Source organism: Macaca fascicularis, chromosome 8 (genome assembly GCF_037993035.2).
Source record: "Macaca fascicularis isolate 582-1 chromosome 8, T2T-MFA8v1.1".
Lineage (NCBI taxonomy): Eukaryota > Metazoa > Chordata > Mammalia > Primates > Cercopithecidae > Macaca > Macaca fascicularis.
The window spans coordinates 126413739-126421720 of NC_088382.1; positions in this window are offsets into that span (position 1 = coordinate 126413739).

A 7982-nucleotide genomic window follows, 5' to 3' on the forward strand; every position below is an offset into this window, starting at 1 on the left:
CAATGTGCTAGGATGACTGAAAGAACTTTGTTTTTCAGTTGGGTGCAGTAGCTCACGCCTTTAATCCCAGCACTTTGGGAGGCCAAGGCTGGTGGATCACGAGGTCAGGAGTTCAATACCAGCCTGGCCCACATGGTGAAACCTGGTCTCTACTAAAAATACAAAAATTAGCTTGGCATGGTGGTGGGCACCTGTAATCCCAGCTACTCAGGAGGCTGAGGCAGAAGAATCATTGGAACCCAGGAGGCAGAGGTTGCAGTGAGCTGAGATCATGCCATTGCACTCCAGCCTGGGTGACAAGAGCGAGACTGTGTTTCGAATAAATAAAATAAATAAATAAATAAATAAAACTTTGTTTTTCTTTGACAAGGTCAATAGTACACCTTCACAGTCTTGCTTCATGCATATGTTGGCTCATAGGCTCTCAGCCATAATATAGTCTACAGAGATCTTGATCATCTTGACATTCTACACAACATCACGCTGGCCCACTACAATGATTTATTTGTATGAAGAATAGTTGCACCATCTTAGGTGAAAGAGGGAGGGCCAAATGCAGTGGCTATCTCCTGTAATCCTAGCACTTTGGGAGGCTGAGGCAGGAGGATCACTTGAGGCCAGGAGTTTGAAACCAGCCTAGGTAACATGGCAAAAACCCTGTCTCTACAATTTTTTTAAAAAATTATCCAGGCACTGTAGCGTGCACCTGTAGTCCTGGCTAGTCAGGAGGCTGAGGCAGGAGATTCTCTTGAAACCAAGAGTTGAAGGCTACGGTGAGCTATGGTGACACCATTACACTCCAACCTGGGCAACAGAGTGAGTCTCCATCTCTAAAAAAAAAAAAAAAAAAAAAAAAAAAAGAAGGAAACAGATTGTTAATTGTTATATGAAAGTTTAAATATGTATAGAAGGGTGCATATGGATGCAGTGTAGGCAAAGGGGTGGGCTGTGCCAGTTCCAAGCTCACTTTTCTATATTCTGCATTGTGATGTTGGAGCTGGAACTCTGCAGTGTACAGTTTTCCAGTGACAGCTACTTTTTGTTAGGTTCTGCCAATAACGGGCTCTAGAGGCAGGATCTGGAAGGCTGGTGGGGGAGGAAAAGACTGAATCCTTCCTGTTGCTTCCTGTGAGCTTACTGCTTGTAGCTTTTGTGAATATCATTTCTTCCCTTCAGGCAGCAGCAATTTCTCATCAAAGTAGGCTTCAGATCAAGTTTGCAACATTTGCAGAACCTGCTGTATTGCTTCAACCCACCTCCCTCCCACCAGAGAACCAGACACCAGCTCTAGTTGGCTGGAGCCCACTCTTCTCAGATTTGTCTGGATAGTTGGCCCTGCCACTAAGCTGAGAGACATCAGCAACTGTGGATTAAAGCCTGGCTTCTCAGGGGTTTCAGCTCCATAGGGATGCTTTTTCAAGCTTTTAAATTTTAAGAATTCTAACCCTTTCCTTTTGTCCCCCTTGACTTAGGAACAGAAACTGCTTCCTCCAGTTACTACCTCCAGAATCCTTCGAGTTCACTTTTTAGCTATTTAGTTATCTAGTTAATAACTTTATACCTAATTAATATGTGTTTATATTAAATGTTCTCTGTTTACATTACTGCTGTGTTTTTTCTCTTAACTAGACCCTGATGACTACAAGAATTTTGCTTGGCCAGCCTTGTTTCTTATGTCCATTCTGGAGCTAGAGGAAGAGATCGCCTCTACCTAAATTAGATAGACTGAGATTGAATAAGGCATAGTCTACTAAAGGAAAAATATAAGGTCCTATTACCAAGAGAGGCGAGGAGGTATCAGAAAAAAATCATATCTAAGCACTAAGTTTATCTTTAAACTTGGGAAGGTGAAAAGACAACCCCCAGAATGGAAGAAAACTTTTGCAAATAACATATTTGATTAAAAAACTTGGCCAGGCATGGTGGCTCACACCCGTAATCCCAGCATTTTGGAAGGCCGAGGTGGGCAGATCACCTGAGGTCAGGAGTTCAAGACCAGCCTGAGCATATGGAGAAAACCCGTCTCTACTGAAAATACAAAAAAATTAGCTGGGCGTGTTGGTGCTTGCCTGTAATCCCAGCTACTTGGGAGGCTGAGGCAGGAGAATCGCTTGAACCTGGGAGGCAGAGGTTGCAGAGAGCAGAGATCGCACCATTGCACTCCAGCCTGGGCAACAAGAGTGAAACTCCGTCTCAAAATTAAAAAAAACAAAATAAAACAAAAACAAACAAACAACAACAACAAAAAACCAAACTTGTATCTAGAATATAGAAAAACTATAAGTCAATAACTTAAAACACCCAACATTATATCAACATAAAAATTTAAAAACAACCCAATTAAAAAATTGGCATAGGATATGCATAAACGTTTCTCCAAAGGAATATACAAATGGCTAATAAGAAGATGAAAAGATTTTCAACATCACTAGCCATCAGGGAAATGCAAATAAAACCACTATGAGATGCCATTTCATACCTAGTAGGATGGTTATAATCAAATAGAAAATAACTCTCAGAGAGGATATAGAGAAATTGAAATCCTCATATATTGCTGGTGGGAATGTGAAATGGTACAACTGGTTTGGAAAACAGTCTGGCAGTTTTTCAAGTAGTTAAGCATAGAATTACCATATTATCCCGCAATTTTACCCACAGACATATCCTCAAGAAAAATAAAAACAGATACATGTACTTGAAAATTTGCAGCAGCATTATTGATTATACTCCAAAATGGAAAAAACCTAAATGTCCATCAACTAATGAGTGGATAAACAAAAGGTGGTACAATAGAATATTATTTAGCAGTAAAAAGAAATGCTACACATTACAAGATGAATGAATCTTGAAAATATACTGAAAGAAACCAGTCATGAAGGATCATATACAGTATGATTCCATTTATATGAAATGTCCAGAATAGGTAAATATATAGACAGAAAGCAGATTAGTGGATTCCTTGGGCTAGAGGAGATGGGGGTGAAGAGGGGACTATAGGAATTTTCTGGGAGGGTAGTGAAAAAATTCTAAAGTCAAGTGTTATGATTAATGCCCAACAACGTGAACATATTAACAGTCATTGAATTGAATTACACTTTAAATGAGTGAATTTGCATATTATGTAAATTATAAATCAATAAAGCTGTTTAAAAAGTGTTGTACACACAGTAAGGATACAACACATTCTTTTTTTTTTTTTTTTTTTTTTTTTTTGAGACGGAGTCTCCCTCTGTCGCCCAGGCTGGAGTGCGGTGGTGCGATCTCGGCTCACTGCAAGCTCTGTCTCCCGGGTTCACGCCATTCTCCTGTCTCAGCCTCCCGAGTAGCTGGGACTACAGGCACCCGCCACCATGCCCGGCTAATTTTTTTGTGTTTTTAGTAGAGACAAGGTTTCACCGTGTTAGCCAGGATGGTCTCAATCTCCTGACCTCGTGATCCGCCCGCCTCGACCTCTCAAAGTGCTGGGATTACAGGCGTGAGCCACCGTACCCGGCCGGCATACAATACATTCTTATTCATGAATTAGTCGAGTAACCAAGTGGATTGAACAAAACATACCTCTGCACTTTAGATGTATTTACTGGTAGGTAAAGAAGAAAAGCAAATATATCCAACTGTTTCCAGTTTCCTTAAAGGGGGAAAAAAGCAAAATTTACTGACAAGCTATTTGGGTGCTAATATTTGATTTCTTTTTCTCCTATGAATTAATCTCAAGTGGGTCTCTGCCAGCTTACTAATGCTCACTGTCCACCACCTCATGCAGTCAGAAAGATGCCATCTGTTCTCTTCAGTTGCCAAAGTGTTACAGATTACACACAGGTACTAAATGCTGAAAAGATAAATTTTCCAGATGCTCGTCATTTTGCCCAACTATTTTACAATGAATTTTGTTCAACTTTATATGAAAATGATAATCCCTATGTGATGAAATACTTTGATCTCCAAAACTGAATTAGTAAACAGAAATCTTTTATGTGCTGAGCAACATGAACATGGTGCAGTTTAGCTATCGGAAGTAACAGCATTCATCCTGGGACTTATTTAGTTTTCTACATTCAGAAAGAGCAGCGCATGAAAGGAATGTCATTGAAGTTTAGAAGACCCATGTTTGCTATTAGCATGTGCTCTCCCTATCCGAGGCCCCTGAGAATGGTTGTAAAGCCAGGTAGCTAGTCAGGTGGGCAGCAGCCCTGATTTTGACAGCTCTGGGTTTTTTCTCTCTCATCATCACTCCCTGAAACAATACATTCTGACACTTAAAGCTGTAACTAGGATTTTCTTTGGTTAAAGTTCAAAGACATTATTTTATTCCACTCTTGTTTTCCAGTAGTGCTTGATGTCATTTCTGGCACCTAAGTGCTTAATAAATGTTGAATAAATGAGTAAATGAATAAATGAACAAATTGAATTGAAGTAAATAAAGTCTATTATTATCACCTGTTTCATACGGTCTCCAGCCTTCCTGATTCATGACTGTCAGTATCACAGGCATGTTCTCACTCTTTCTTTTATGTATGACAAAACAGAAGTTATGTAACTTTTCTTGTCAATACAGCACAGGTATTGCTCAAAACTTTATGCCTGGAACACTTGTACGTTTGGAAATAATCAGCAGTTAGAGAAAAGAATCTTACATTGTGGTCAAAAGGAAGAAATAGTTAGAAATCTATTGTTGGCAAATATGTATTTTTTTTTTTACAAATATGTATCTTAACTGAAATATTACTAACTTACCTCTAAAACTTATTTACTGCTTTTCTCATCTCTCTCTTTCTCTCTCTCTCTCTCTCTCTCTATATATATATATATATAATACGTATTTTTTTTTGTTTTTTTGAGACAGGGTTTCACCGTGTCACTCAGGCTGGAGTGGAGTGGCACCATCTCAGCTCACTGCAACCTCAGCCTCCCAGGTTCAAGTGATCCTCCCACCTCAGCCTCCAGAGTAGTTGGGACTGTGGGACTTCAGGTGGGTGCCACCACACCCAGTTAATTTTTGTAGTTTTTATGGAGACAGGGTTTTGGATGTTGCCCAGGCTGGTTTCGAACTCCTAAGCTCAAGCGATCCACTCTCCTTGGCTTCCCAAAGTGCTGAGATTACAGGCATGAGCCACCACACCCAGCCCTCATCACTCCATTCTATGGATTATTTTGATTGGGAATATTCTGAATATGTGTGTGTGTGTGCATACACTCTGTTGCACATAAAACACCTGTTATTTTTTAGAACAAGTGTAATTAATAGTGCAAGACTGCCTACTGCCCCTCACCTTCTAGCAATCCTGAAGCAGTTTCCCAGAGATCATTGCTAATTTCAAGAGGACAGAGACATACTCTTTCATTTCTTTCTCTGTAAACCAAAAAAAGCTCATAAGAGAGCCATCATCTGACCAGTGTCTGACTCAGTGTCCTCCCTACTGTGTCATTATCCTTTGTACTGACATCTACTCTGCCCTGGCTTCCTGGAAGACACCTAACCATCCTCCATTATTTATCTCTGCAATGAGAAAGTGCTGTAACCTTTCTGGAAATAATAGCCTATCATTATGCATCTGGTCCCTACCATGCTCTGGCTAAACACACCCAGGACCTTCTGAAAAAAAGAAATCTGAAAAAGAAAAAGGAAGTCAGAAGGAGGTATATGTACCATCAGTGTGAGAAGCAGAATGCTGTGAGACAATGATTCTCAGCTCTGACTGTGCGCCAGGATCATGGGGAACACTAATAAAACTAATAGATATCCAACTCCAACCTGAGAGAATTAGATCTCTTCAGTCCGAGATGGGTCCAGGAATTTGTGTAATGTAAATGTCCTCCAGATGTTTCTAATGTGCAGGTTGGTTGACAATCTCTGGTGTAGGAAAGAACTTGAATTTGAGAGTCAGGTAATTCCAGGTTCATATAATCAACTGGGGCCTCTCCTTCTCAGTTTTCTAACAGGTAAACTAGGACTGAGAGGGGTGTAAATAATTATAGTGACTGTCACCTAATACATGGTCAATAAATAGTTTCCAGGTTAAAGTGGAATACCATGCAGCCATTAAAACTTTTGGTGGGTGGATCACCTCAGGTCAGGAGTTCGAGACCAGACTGGCTAAAATGGTTACTAAAAATACAAAATCAGCTGGGCTTAGTGGTGGGCACCTGTCATCCCAGCTACTAGGGAGGCTGAGGCAGAAGAATCACTGAACCTGGGAGGCGGAGGTTGCAGTGAGCCGGGATCGCACCCCTGCACTCCAGCCTGGGCCACAGACTGAACCTCCATCTCAAAAACAAACAAAAAAACAAAAAAGAGATGTGTTGTCTCACAGTTCTGGAGGCTGGAAGTCTGAAATCGAGGTATTAGCAGAGCCAGGTTCCCTCTGAAACCTTCAGGGGAGAATCAATCCTTCTTTGCCCCTTCCTTGTTTCTGGCAGTTGCTGGCAATCCTTAGACTTAAGAAAGGCCTCCTGCTGCGGCACTGCCACCTCCACCTCTGCAGTCACAGGGCGCTGTCCCCACCTGTGTCTATGTCTCTGTATCTTTTTTCCTCTTTATTTTTTTCCTTTAAATTTCTATTTATTTATTTATTTATTTTAGCTATCTCCTACTGGAAGGATTTTGTTGGTTGTTTTTTTTCTTTTCTTTTCTTTTTTTCCTTTTTAGTTTCTTTTACTCTTCTTATAAGGACATCAGTCATATTGGGTTACAGGCCCATCCTACTCCAGTGTGACCTCATTCCCAACTTTAATTACATCTGCAATGACCCTACTTTCTTTCTTTCTTTTTTTTTTTTTTGTCTGAGATGGAGTCTCACTTTGTTGCCCAGGCTGGAGTGCAGTGGCACGATCCCGGCTCACAGCAACCTCTGCCTCCTGGATTCAGTGATTCTCCTTCCTCAGCCTCCCTAGTAGCTGGGATTACAGGCACCCACCACCATGCCCGGCTATTTTTGTATTTTTAGTAGAAACGGGGTTTCACCATTTTAACCAGGCTGGTCTCCAACTCCTGAGCTCAGGTGATCAACCCGCCTTGGCCTCCGAAAGTGCTGGGATTACAGGCGTGAGCCAATGCACCCAGCCCCAACTTTCAAATAATGTCACATTCCTAGGTACCTGCAGTTAGAACTTCAACAAATCTCTTTAAGGAACATGATTCAACCCATCCCAGATTGGAAAGAAAAGAGGTAAAATGATGGTTTTTGGCTTGAGCAACTGGAAGGATAAAGTTGCCATCGGCCAAAATGGAGAAGGCTGCAGACAAAGCACATTTTGGGGGTGAGGATCAGGATTTCCAAAGTATTTCAACTCGTACTACATACACAATCAGCTTCTTGTTCCACAACTAAAAAGGGAGGGGAGAATTACATTCCTGTAAATTTACGTGGATTATGGCAAAAATAATTCTGAGAGCAACTGCTCTCATAAGAAAATCATATATATTCAGAAAACAGTTATTCAGTTTCCTGAATAAAAGCTTAAATTGTTTAAATGAATAGGAAGTTGCCTTTCATATTTGTCAGGACCCACCCCCGCCCCTTTGTTTTTTTTGCAAATTTACCTTTAGTACACAGGTGGTTTCGGCACTGAAGAGGAAAAACTCTTTTTGAAAATCTATAAAAGCTTTCTGAACTCTTTAAGTAGGCAGAGATGACTCTTAGGGGATGAGTCTAAGTAAACACTTGGCTCATTATGTAAATTTGGTGTGTGGGTGCCAAAGTCATTATAATATTTCAGTTGAAAGTTACTGAATGTTCATAGCTTTGAATCATTTTCAGACAGTTTCATCTTTCTTTGAACACTTTGGCATATTTCTAATGTCCTAGGGATTATTCGATTGTACAGACTAAAATCTGTTCAAAATGACATAAACAAAGAAAGGACTCTACTGGAGCATCTCCCAAAATGCCAGGGAGGGGAGAGAAGCTGGGCTTCATGAAGACCAGGAGTCAGGAACTGGAAACAGGGCCCAAGGCAGCTGCCCTCTCCAGCCCCATGTCTCT